General features: G+C 47.0%; 1 protein-coding gene across 3 annotated transcripts in view; it reads left to right on the plus strand.

Annotated features, from left to right (window-relative positions):
- FRY (FRY microtubule binding protein) overlaps positions 1-13072 on the plus strand; it is a 444805-nt gene that overhangs the window by 148116 nt on the left and 283617 nt on the right. The window lies entirely within an intron of this gene.

A 13072-nucleotide genomic window follows, 5' to 3' on the forward strand; every position in this document is an offset into this window, starting at 1 on the left:
GCCGACGTCGGGTTCCGCAAACTCACTCAGCACAGCGATCAGGTTCCTAGTATCCTCAGCAGGCACAGCACTCGAGTCACAACTGTGAGGGATCCGGAGCTCTTTTACCGGTGCCCGGCTGGAGCACCTCTCAGGCCTCTGGATTTGGCCTGTCACACGGGGTTTCTCAGGACGCAGGGAGCACGTCTGCTCCTCTCTGCTGCTTGGCGCCAAAGACCCCTCAGGTTTGGCGCGCTGGCCTCTTATCTCTCTGAACTCCTTCCTGGAAGTCACCTGATCGGGTCCAGCCTCTGAATCTGCCCTGCCTGCAACTTCCTTTGTGTATTTTGGTTCCGCTTGACTGTCTCTGGCCAGTAGATGGCAGTCTCGCTCCATCCTTGAAACGTCATGTTGAAGTTCTGTTACAAGCTTTTTAGCTCGTTCTACATTCCTCCCTCCTTTTTGCTCGCCAGTCCTCGGGCGAGTGGACTCCTCGCAGAATTGATGTCTCCTTCCAGGCAGTGCAAGCTCAGACAGGAGTTGGGCACACTCCTGCGTTTTCTGTTGGATTCGAGACCAGATAAACTCTTCCTGAGCATACCGGTTAGGAGGAATTCCGGCATTAGCCCGCTCAGTTCTGCGGGGCTCTTCTTGCGGAGGAGACTCCGGGAGATCCGAGGAATCAACTACTGGGGATTGCAAATCATTTCCTGACTCATTCTGACTTCCACTCGGGAGTGGCACCAACGGTTCTGACGGGCCCAACTGCATTGTGGCCCACCCTTCTTCATCCCCCAAGGTTCCTGTATGTGGCACTTCAGCCAACACGTCTGAGGGCCCAGCCCTGTTACAGACTTCTGCTTCAGAGGAGCAAGGTCGGAACATATTACGGTGCAACACCCTGGATGTCGCGGTGTCATCCCCTTCGGGCCTAACCTCGTAGACGGGGTTGTCTGGGTGAACTTTCTTCACCACCCGATATGGTATTGCCTCCCAACGATGGTCCAGCTTACTCCCAAATCGTTTAGCCCTCACCAGCACTCGGTCTCCTGGCTGAAGCGATCCACCTGTGGTCAGGGGCCGAACTGCATGCTCTACTTCCTGAAACTTCTGAGCAACCAGTCTTCTCACGGTATGGAGTCGACGCTGGTGTTCTCAAATCCAGGTACTTGGGCTACTGCCCGGACCGGGGTCTTCTGAGTCTAGCTCCAGTTCGGTGATTTCTCGGCCACTTCTTCCAAACAGCAACATGTAGGGGGTGTAGCCGGTGGTTGCATGAACTCGATTATTATACACCCACACCAGCTCGGACACGAATTCGGGCCACTTCATCTTTTTGTCCGCTTCCAGTGTTCGCAACATTTGCAACAGGGTTCGGTTAAAGCGCTCGCAAGCCCCGTTCCCTTGCGGGTGGTAGGGCGTTGTCCGGGAACGGTCGATCCCATAGATGCGGTATAGCTCATCCATCACTCGTCCTTGGAAGCAGGCCCCCTGGTCAGAATGTATTCGCTTCGGGCACCCATAAATCCGGATGAAATCTTGACAGATGGCCTTGGCTGCGGCTTCTGCCGTCTGATCTTTAGTGGGCGTCACTACTGCAAACTTGGTGAAGTGATCAGTCATGACTAAACACTGTCCATAACCGTTGTATGAAGTTCCTACCATCAAGTAGTCAATCATCAAGACTTCCAAGGGGGCAGAAGTTCGGATGGTCTGAATGGGAGCTCTTTGCTCTGGGGGCTTGTTCAACTCACACTGGCGACATGTTCGGCAGACCCCCTCGACTTCTTGTCGCAGTTGAGGCCAATACACCAGCCGTTGCAACCACCGGAAGGTCTTTTCTACTCCGAAGTGAGCACCTCTTCTATGAGCTTCTTGGGCTAGCTGTGTTACTAGTGCTCCTGGAACTACCACTTGCCAGGTAACATCAAACTCTCGAGGCAGCTGGATTCTTCGGCATAGCAAGCCATCCTTCAGGAGGAGCCTCTCCCACTGGCCTAGGATTTGTAGGGTAGTTGGAAGTGAAGCGGCTCTGGTTTCCTGGTCGGGTCCTCGATTAAGGGCGACCCATTCTCTCAACTTTGCTAGCTCCGGGTCGGATTGCTGCAGATGTATCCATTCGTCTCTTGAACGTCCCAGAATCTGAGTGGGCCTCGGCTCCCCTCTGGTCTCTTGGGCGTCGACCACAGCAGCGGCGAACTGGCTGAAATCCGGGATCTCGTCGCCTTCGAGCTCCTCATCTCTGTCCTTCTTCGGCCCCCCCTGAGTGACCCGGGACAGGGCATCTGCATGTGTGTTCAGGGCCTTGGACCGATAGGCGATTTTATACTGGAATTTGGACATCCTTGCGACCCACCGCTGTTCTAACGCGTCCAGTTTGGCGTTCTCCAAGTGGGCCAAAGGGTTGTTATCTGTCCGCACTTGCACTTCTGACCCTGACAGGTACTCAGCAAACTTCTCGGTCATGGCCCACACCAGTGCCAGTAGCTCCAGCTTAAACGAACTGTAGTTGTCCGGATTCTTCTCCGTATCTCGGAGTGACCTGCTGGCATACGCGATCACTCGCTCTTTCCCTCCTTGTACTTGAGCCAGCACTGCTCCCAGCCCATGCAAGCTTCCATCGGTGTACAACATGAACGGCTGCGAAAAGTCAGCGTAGGCCAGAATCGGGGCATCTGTTAGCGCCATTTTCAATGCTCGGAATGCCTCTTCTTGTCGTGGGCCCCACTGAATGGGCTGCCGCTTGGCTCCCCCGGCTGTTCCTCTCAGCAATTCATTGAGCGGGTTCGCAATCTTAGCGAAGTCTTTAATGAATCTGCGGTAGTATCCAGCGAGCCCCAGGAATGCCCTTAGTTCCCTTAGATTGGCGGGCGTGGGCCACTTCTGCACGGCAGCTACTTTCTCCGCAGTGGGGTGCACCCCTGCACTGGACACAGTGTGCCCCAGATATTCAATTTCTCGTTTGAAGAGACGACACTTACGAGGCTTAATTTTCAGGCCGTGCCTTTGTAGCCGTTCTAACACTTGTTCCAATCGGCGGAGATGATCCTCAAACGTTGTGGAATAGATAATTATATCGTCCAGATATATTAAAGTGGCTTCAAAGTTGAGGTCCCCCAAGCATCTCTCCATCAGCCGTTGGAAGGTTCCTGGCGCATTTGTTAGTCCGAACGGCATTCGATTGAACTCAAACAGGCCCATAGGGAGAACAAAAGCTGTCTTCGGACGATCCTTCTCAGCTACTGGGACCTGCCAATAGCCACTGGCCAGGTCGAGGGAGGAGAAGAATTTGGCGCTCCCTAGTGCAGATAGAGACTCTTCGATTCGGGGGAGTGGATAGGAGCCTCATACTGTACAGGCATTCAGCTTCCGATAGTCTACGCAGAATCTCAGGGTACCGTCCTTCTTTCGGACCAGCACGATCGGAGCCGCCCAGGGGCTCTGGCTTTCACGGATCACACCGTTCCGCAACATGTGGGCCAATAGCTCTTTCACCTCCTGGTACATTTGAGGCGGGATCTGCCGATATCTCTCTCGGATGGGAGCAGTATTTCCGGTGGGTATTTCGTGCTGAATGTCCCGAGTGCACCCGAAATCATCTTCATGCTGTGCAAACACTCCCTGATATCGCTGTAGAAGTTGTTCGATCTGCCTCACTTGTCCAGCAGAAAACTCAGTCAGGTTAGCTTCCATTTCTTCCAGGAGGTGGCGTCCAGCCAACGGTTCTCTTCCATGTTCCTGGCTATTGAGGGACACCTCTAGGGTCCATGGTTTTCCTTCCACAGGTGCCAGCCCTATAGCGTCAGCTCTAGTAAGGGCCTCCGGCATTACGCACACTCGCGCCACCTCTTGTCGGGGCAACAACTGTAAACTGGTGCCACTTAAATTGATGCAGCGCACGGGTACTCGACCGTGCCGCACGGTGGCCAGAGTTCGAGCAATCAGGAGTCCAGAGGGCGCTTCTTCTCCCTCCATTGGTTCAACTTGAATGTCCACGCCCTCTAAGGACATATGTGCCAGCACCGGCAAAGTGAGTACAGTCTGTCCCACCGGCAGTGTTATTGTGGCTTCGGGTGGTATCGATACCTTACCAAGGTACTGGGAGGTAGTGGGCAACTTTTGAATCTGACTGACCCGCACGAGGTGCTGGAACACTCTCTTGTTAGCTGGGTCTCGAGTGGCGCGGGTCCAGTTGTTTTTGCTACAGCCTTCAGCCAGGAACTGTCCGACTTCTTTCAGCACATTCATGCCCAGGGTTACAATGGGCCCATCGCCTCCGGGTCCGGTGGTCAGTACAATCCCTTTTCGACCGAGGTCCTTTCCACATGCCCGCACAGACATCCATACTACTCCCGCTACTGGGATAGGTAGTTGATTAGCCGCCACCAGTTTGACAATGGGTTCCCGGCAGGAATGAGCGACTTCAGGAAAGTGACTTTGGAAGTACGTCTCAGGCATAGTGGTCACTTGAGACCCGGTGTCCATCAAACAACGGATCCGCTGCCCATTGAATTCAGCCCAGATAATGGGCCTCTCGGAGACAATGTCTTCAGAGCTCCCTCTTCTACTCTCTGAAGCTCGAGACCCCACGGTATCCTCCACAACCGTGGGGCATTTTAGTTTAACGGCTGTCCCCTCCTCCTCCTTTCTCGGTTGGGACAGTCTTTGGAGATATGCCCCCTACCTCCGCAGGTCCAGCACTCCGGTCCTCGTTCTGCCGATAGGTCGGGTACATGTCGTGCTGGGGCCGGATAGGAACGTCTTTCTCGTTCTGGTCTCCGTCCGCGTTGAGCAGTACGGTCCGTCGGCAAGGGGGCAGTAGGAGTCTTCCTAATAGAATTCAGCTCACCCCGAATGTCTCGAATTTCCTGACGTATTTCCCGTACCCAATCAGGCTCTTGTTTGGTGAATCCAGGAGCAATTGCCTCATGACTTCTAACTGTGGCTTTGAGAACAGGAACTTCTCTCTCCAGGACTCTAGCTTCAGCCCCTACCTCCAGGAAGCCCATATCAGGGCTCAATCGCAGCCGCTCCTTCAGGATTTGCCTCAGGGAAGGGTCTTTCAAGCCAGCAATCAGTTGGTCACGCAACACCTCATCCAATGGTCCCAGTCCTCGGTTCCCATCTCAAGTTTTCTTAGTGATATGGGCCGTCACTTCCTGTAATGCATTAACATACTGATTTACTGTCTCATTTTCCCCTTGGACCCGCTGAAACAACCGTAAGCGCAAGTGTCCCAAATCTGTAGTGTCACCGTGCATGTCCTCTAGAATTTTTATCACTTTATCCACGGTGTCACGGTCCCCAGGTGGGCGGTACATCACAGTCTGTCGGGCCTCTCCATCAAGGGTTAGGAGGGCCAACTCCGCCTGGGCTAGAGGGTCAAGGGGATACATACGTAGCATACTTCTCAGTCTTTCTGCCCAGTCCCAAAGTGACATGCCATCCCCTGTAAACTTGGGAAGATGGCTGAGCATAGCCCCCAGGGGTATATGGCTCCGGCCGGACCCAGCCATAGACTGATCCGCCATCTCTGCGTCTGAATGTTGCATCCTGCCGACTACGCCAAATGTAATGCAGGTGCCGGAATGCAACGCACAGAGACACAAGGCGAGAACAGTCAGAGATGTTTGTAAACAGTTTTATACAACAGGTATACTGAAACAAGGGATTAGCAACAAGGGTAATGAACAGTGGTTTGAAGTATCAGAAAAATACGAAATTTCTCAAAATAAGGCGCAGTCTCTTAAAATAAGGCGCAGTCTCTTAAAGTAAGGCGCAGTCTCTTAAAATAAGGCGCAGTCTCTTAAAGTAAGGTGATGCCCTCAAGCATGAGAAGCACCACACAAGTTCTTTAACCGTGAATTTGGCCCTAGCGGGGGTCACCGGTTATTCCCGCTAGGTCGTGAGTCTCTTTCCGGATGAGTTCAATTAAATCACGTTGTGCTACTTTAGCCCCAACCGTCCCCCTCCCAACCTGAGTACTTAAACCCAATTGTCCCCAGTACCGTGGGTGAGCAGTGGAAGTGACGGCCCTGCTCACGTATGCAGCTCCTCTCTGCTTGGCTGTTGGGGGAAGTCTCTCGAGCCTTGGATAGGGGGGTCCAGGCGCGCTGGTCTCTTATCTCTCTGAACTCCTTCCTGGAAGTCACCTGATCGGGTCCAGCCTCTGAATCTGCCCTGCCTGCAACTTCCTTTGTGTATTTTGGTTCCGCTTGACTGTCTCTGGCCAGTAGATGGCAGTCTCGCTCCATCCTTGAAACGTCATGTTGAAGTTCTGTTACAAGCTTTTTAGCTCGTTCTACAACCCGTTCAAGAGACTTAATGAAAATAGCGGACAGACTTCTTCAGAACGCAGAGGATCATTGTCTCTCCCTTTCTGCTGTTCATCTAAGAGGGAAAGAAAACGTTACAGCGGATTTTCTCAGGCGTACTTCCATAAAAGAAGGAGAATGGTCCTTGAACCTTCAGATATTCTCCAGGATTGTGGCATTGTGGGGTCTTCCAACAGTGGACTTATTTGCAATCAAATCCAATCGGAAGGTGACAACATTTTGTTCCCTAAACCCCAGGGAAAATCCCCTGGCAGTGGACGCCTTCATGATTCCCTGGGAATTCCCTTTGGCGTATGCATTTCCTACCATGATTCTGCTTCCATCAGTCATAAGGAAGATCAGGGCAGACAAAGCCAGAATAATTCTCATATGCCCCTTTTGGCCCAAAAGACCGTGGTTCCCTTGTCTCCGGAGAATGTCCATAACAGACCCCTGGGTTCTTCCGGAGATTCCGGGCCTTCTCACTCAGGGTCCAGTTTCCCATCCTCCAGCCTCAAATCTCCATTTAACGGCATGGAATTTGAAAGGGAGCTATTAACCAACAAAGGTTTCTCCTCAGATGTAGTGAATACTCTCCTATGTAGCAGGAAACCTGTTACTACCCGTATTTATGCTAGGACCTGGAGAAAGTTTCTGTCCTTTTCAAATATTAAACCAGAGGATGGGTCCCCTATTGGGAAAATACTAGAGTTTCTGCAGCGGGGTTTAGAACAGGGCCTTACCACAAGTACATTGAAGGTACAAGTTTCGGCCTTGGGAGCTTTGTTTTCTTCCGATATAGCGGCTAATTATTGGGTAGCGTGATTTATAAAAGCTTCCCTTAGGTGTAGACCTATTATAAAAACTAAATCCTCTCCCTGGGATTTAAACCTAGTCCTAAATGCTTTGACTGACCCTCCCTTCGAGCCCCTGGATTTAGCCTCCCATAAAATTATTCTTGTCAAAACAGCCCTGTTAGTTGCCCTGACTTCAGCGAGGAGAGTAAGTGACATACAGGCTCTCTCTATATCCCCACCATTTACTCAAATTCTAGACGATAGAATTATATTAAAACCTGACCCAGCCTTTCTTCCAAAGGTAGTCTCTCGGTTCCATAGGACTCAGGAGATTAGTCTTCCAACTTTTTGTTTTCCCCCTAAAAATCAAAAAGAGGAGAAACTACACACTTTGGATGTTAGGAGGTGTGTGCTTAAATACCTGGAGGTTTCACACAGTTTTAGAAAAGATAGTTCCCTATTCATATGCCATCAGGGGGCTAGGAAAGGTTATAAAGCCTCAAAATCTACAATTGCGAGATGGATTAGAGAGGCCATCGCCCTCGCCTACTCTTCAGGGGAGAAGGAAGTACCAGAAGGGTTGAGAGCTCTTTCCACCAGAGCAGTAGCAACCTCCTGGGCGGAGAAGACAGGGGTTTCCATTGAAGACATATGTAAGGCTGCCACCTGGTCTTCTCCCTCCACCTTCTATAGGCATTATAGATTGGATGTGGGTGACTCTTCTGATCTCACCTTTGGGAGAAGGGTGCTTCAAGCTGTGGTCCCTCCCTAGTCTCCTTTCGTCTCTGTAATTCTCTCGTGGTGCTGTCATGGGAGTATGAATAAAGCCTTAGTTACTTACCGGTAACGGGATTTTTCGAAGCCCATGACAGCACCCTTATATTCCCTCGCTACACTGGTGTTTTTCGCACTCCCTTGGAATTAATTTCATTTTTTGCACCCTCGGGGGAAGTTACTTAAAGTAATTGGCTTAAAATGAATTTGTTTGTTGTAATTAACCTTGGCGGTCCTCTCATGCTCTGTTAACTAAACTGAGGCGGGAGAGAGGTGCCGCCCTTTTTAACCTGTATGTTTCCTGTCCTTGATGGGCGGATCCTCTCTCTCGTGGTGCTGTCATGGGCTCCGAAAAATCCCGTTACCGGTAAGTAACTAAGGCTTTTTACACTTGTTTCTATTATACCTTTTCTCTGATTGTTCCTCACCTGGTTTTGGCTCCCACTCCTGAGAAAAAATACTAACTGAATACTGATAGTGGGGTCGTGGCTTAATACAAATACTAAGATCTGGACAGGGACCATAGCTGGAGACAAGACTAGTCCGACTCAGCCCCCGGCCGGCTATTCCCAGCGGTGCTGCAGGTGATTGACATGTTTCTCCCTCACGTGCACATAGGTTATAAGAGACCTTTCAATCAACTCTAGCAGCGCTGGTTTCTGCTTATGGTCCACAGCTAGATCTTCAAAGTATTTTTTTATGAAACGCCAGAGTGTTTTAGAGAATAATATACATGCAATTATGCAGCCATGTTGTGATTCATGCTCCACATGGTTTGAGCAGTATAAATCACCTGACACGTTCCCTTAAAAGACCGTATGAAATTAGCCTCAAAGCACTCAGACTCCGCCATCATCCTTCCAGGATCTGCCTAATTGACGCATCATTGAATAATTTGTAAAGGGGTCTCCTGCCTATAAACTGATGGTGTCTTGTTGTTAAGACTCGCAGCAATCAGTTGTTATCTGTGGCTGATTCCAGCAGTAAGGCTATGTTCACATGTTGCGTTTTTTGCTGTGTTTTTTTTTCTGCAGGCAAAACCTGCTATCTTTGCAGTAAAGAAGCTGCTTACAAAAAGCAGGTTTTGCTGCGTTTTTCAGGATCCCAATGTTCAGCTTTGCTTCCACCACAGAAGCATGAACACAGTGCAAAACAATGCAAAACATATGTTCATTAAAAAATACACATTACAAATGTAACTGCGTGGGGAGGTGAATTGGTCTGGAATAATTTACCTATAACATTGGCAAAGCATTGAGTCTGTAGGACTCTGTTTACTTTCACACTTTGGTTGGCCATTGAGTTGCTCAGGCATTGTTCAATTTCACACCTTGGTTGGCTAGTGTTTACTTTTTTACTCATCAGTAATTTAATTAAACTGTACTAAACCTAACTGCCATGCTCAGATGAGGACACCAAGACATTATGTTTTAAATTTGGAAAAATCATAAAAATAAATGGGTTTCACATTCTGCTGTACATGTTTTTTTTTTCACTAAAAACGCAGCAAAACCTGATGCCTGCATTTTTTGCTGCATTTATGCACTTACTCATTGCTTTGTATGGGTGCAGAAATACTGCAAAAACGCTGAAAAAATGCTGAAAGAAGTGACATGCTGCAGTTTGCGAAAACGCAGCAGTTTTCCAATTCAGTCAAAAACCAATGTGTGTGCATGAGATTTCTGAAATTTCAGAGCTGGTACTGTAAAAACAGCTTTTAATTTACATAAATTTGGATAAAAAAAACGCAGCAAAGACGCAACATGTAAACATAGCCTTAGGGTACAATTTTCCTACAGTGCCCCTACAGGTGAAAAAAAGAATTACAAATGTTATACCCTCAGAGTGGAGAAGCTTTAAGTAGCTTTTCTTTAGGCCACAGATGAGCATATGATTCCATTTATCTGTATTCCATCCATGTTTCATCCACAAATCCGTTTTTTTTCATCTGTATGGCATTTGTGCTAAATTTTAAAGACCAAATGAAGCTTCTTATGTTAATAATTGCAATTTATTCATAAAAAAACAGATGCAATATGGATGATCCATGTGAGATCTGTTTGTTTGGGTTTTTTTTTTTTAAGCACCCATAGACTTAAGTGGTCGAGTATCCTCCGAAAAACTCAAGAGACTTGTGCATGCTGCAATTTTGTGATCTGAACAGCCCTATTCAATAACATTGGTCTGTGTGATATCTGATTTTAACACAGTGTATAATGCACTAGTCTGAACAAGCCCTTATATTGGATAATAAATGACATTCATTTTACGTGCTGCTTTTCCAGCATTTTAAAGGAAATAAATGAGATAGAGATGGCAGCTTGGTATGTGCTGATGTTCGGGAAACACAAAATGCCATTGCTTGGCTGCTCAGTGAGAATCAAACATGCGATCATTCATTACGATGTACAATCTTTGTGGCGATGATATAGAAATATTTATAATGATTCATAGATGACACAGTTCTGTCTAACAGGTATAATGCACTAACACTGTCATAATTCCTGTTGTCTCGTGGATAAAAATTCTTCTTCAAGGTCATAATGAGCCGACACCGAGGTTGCATTACGCAACTGGAAACGTGTTTTGTCCTGCTGGGTCCTGTCGCCAGTATCCGGCGTCGGCTCTCGTGTAGTTGTGGTTGTGCTTAGTGTTAATACAACTGCTGCTAATGACATCTCGCACTTGGCAAACAGCACTTGAAACCCTAAGTGCAAAATCTGGTTAGACGGCAGCGGAAAACCAATAATTAAAACAAGTTCACCAGCTCAAACTGGTCTTTTACCAGCCATGTGGCCCAGTGGCTCCTCTTAGATATGCTAATGTTACTGAGGAATTTCTACGCTTCGCTGCTGGTCTGGCTTGTAACATGTAACAGATCATGAGTGGAATTCCACCTGACTGAAAGCAAAAATAATATGCAGTTGTTTTCACTGTTTATGGTCTAAGATGGAATCAGGAAAAATAGTAGATCATATTTTGCAAACTTATAGAGCAAAGGTACCCAGGAGTTGGAAAGTTTTTGGCGCCCTTGAGACCTCAGCAAGCCTAATATTGAGTCACACAGAGTCCCCACACTCAGTGAGCCGCACTCTGCACTGAATCATGCTGACTCCATATGAAATCAAGGGCACATTAGGACCCAATTTAAGTCTATCGGTGCCAAATTATGCCATACAACTTGAGGTTCTACTGAGCTCACAGTGCCCTCATTACAGCCATTATGGCCTTAGGAAATGGAGAACACTTTGGCTAGCAAATGGGGTACATTTGGTAGCCAAAGTGTTCTCCATTTCCTAATACTAGCTTCTAATGTTTTTTTTTTTGTTGTTTTTTTTTTTACATAGTTGGACAAATTACCAATGAGAGAACTCCTCAACTTTAGTGGAAAAAGTGTCAAAATCTTCTGCAAATTTTTCAATCTTAGTTTAAAACCTGTTTATTACATTTGCAACACTTTTTGTTACTCATTTAAAAAGACAGGTATGTCTTTTCTGGATGCTGGTGTGGCTTAAACAGTTGCCGTTATTTTTTTTTTTTTTGATAAATCAATAGTATGCGTGAAAATATGAAACTATGTAATATATCTTATTAGAGAAATCTACTTTTTTTCCCCTCCTGGACTGATCATTTCCTTTCAGTAGAATGGTAAATTCTGTCTTCAGCGAATACAGATTTCCCATTACTGAGATAGGAGACGGCAGTTGGTGCTCATAAAATTCTATGGAGAACTGTAACGGTCGTTTCAGGAGAACTTACAGCAATATGTCTGCGTCTGCCTCTAGTTCCTCCCTCCTCCCCTCTCTGTAGAATATTATGAGCAGCAGCTGTCATCTCCTATCTCAGTAATGGGAAAATCTGTCTTCAGCGAATACAGATTGTACCCATGAATTGAGAGTGAAAGATCATTCCAGTACGAGAAAGAAGCAGATTTCTCTAATAAGATATATTACAAAGTTGATTATTTTCATGTGTACTATTCATTTATGAAATAAAAATGAAAATGTTGGTACATCTTATAGAATAACCGTCATTTTGGTGCAAGAAAATATTTTTAGGCTTGGTGCAGATTGCATTTGTAACCACTATCGGACACATACGCTCAAGAGGTATGCATCTTACAGTGGCCACAACCAGGATGGATGTCAGGGCATCCGTCCACCATAAAGACCCATCGTAAAAAAATATACTGTCGAAGACAGAAAGAATACACGTTTTGCCTTCTTCTAATGAATGGGAAGCTATAGCAACGTTATAGTACATCAGGAGTCATGTTCGGATGTATAGAACAGGCCCAGGAGCTGGCAGATGTCATCTGTGTTATACAGCTGGCATCTGACTGTAACAAAAATGATTAGAACTTAGCTTTGATGACTGCTGTTAACCTTAAATGCTTCTCAGTCTCTGCCATGTGGGTATTCCTGTGACTGGGCATCATAAGAGACTGTGATTTAGACCACAGCCCCACTATCAGTATTTGCTCAGTATTCGGTCAGTATTTTTTCTCAGGAGTCGGAGCCAAAACCAGGTGAAGAACAATCAGAGAAAAGGTATAATAGAAACAAGTCACCAATTCTGCATTTATCTCCCACTCCTGGTTTTGGCTCCCACTCAGTGCCGGACTGGGGTGCCAAGGGCCCACCAGTAACCAACTCCGGGGCCCCAATTTTCAGCTACATGCAAATGTGACATTATCCTCAATCACAAATGTATATAACAATGAACTGGATAGATTGGTAAATGAATAAGATGCCACCTTTGTCTGTACATAGTGATTCAAGTGTATTGTGCCAAGTGCTGCTCATATAAGAGGGTGGTGACCCACTCCTGCACAGGGGCCCACCGGAGGATTCTCCCATGGGCCAGTCCAAGCTCCTGAGAAAAAAATACTGACCGAATACTGACCAAATACTAATAGTGGGGCCATGGCCTTAGCTATATAATGCAATGCATTTGTGTAGTAGGGGAAAGCTAAAATTGCCATGAATGTACCTCTCCCCCACCCATCAAAATAAAAATAAAATTTGAAATGGATCCGTTTTTTGCTTACTGGAGGTGAAAAAATATTTAACATTTACTACTAGACGTGAACTTTCAAATAATTATCTATTTGAAACTGATCCAGTAGGAAAAAACTGATCCTTTTCAAATGGGAGAAAAATGGATGACTAATTAACGGATCTGTTTTCCATAGGCTTTAATGTTAAA

This window comes from Phyllobates terribilis, unplaced genomic scaffold (genome assembly GCF_046119375.1).
Source record: "Phyllobates terribilis strain yellow unplaced genomic scaffold, ASM4611937v1 Scaffold_2__4_contigs__length_985480577, whole genome shotgun sequence".
In the NCBI taxonomy this organism is placed as follows: Eukaryota; Metazoa; Chordata; class Amphibia; order Anura; family Dendrobatidae; genus Phyllobates; species Phyllobates terribilis.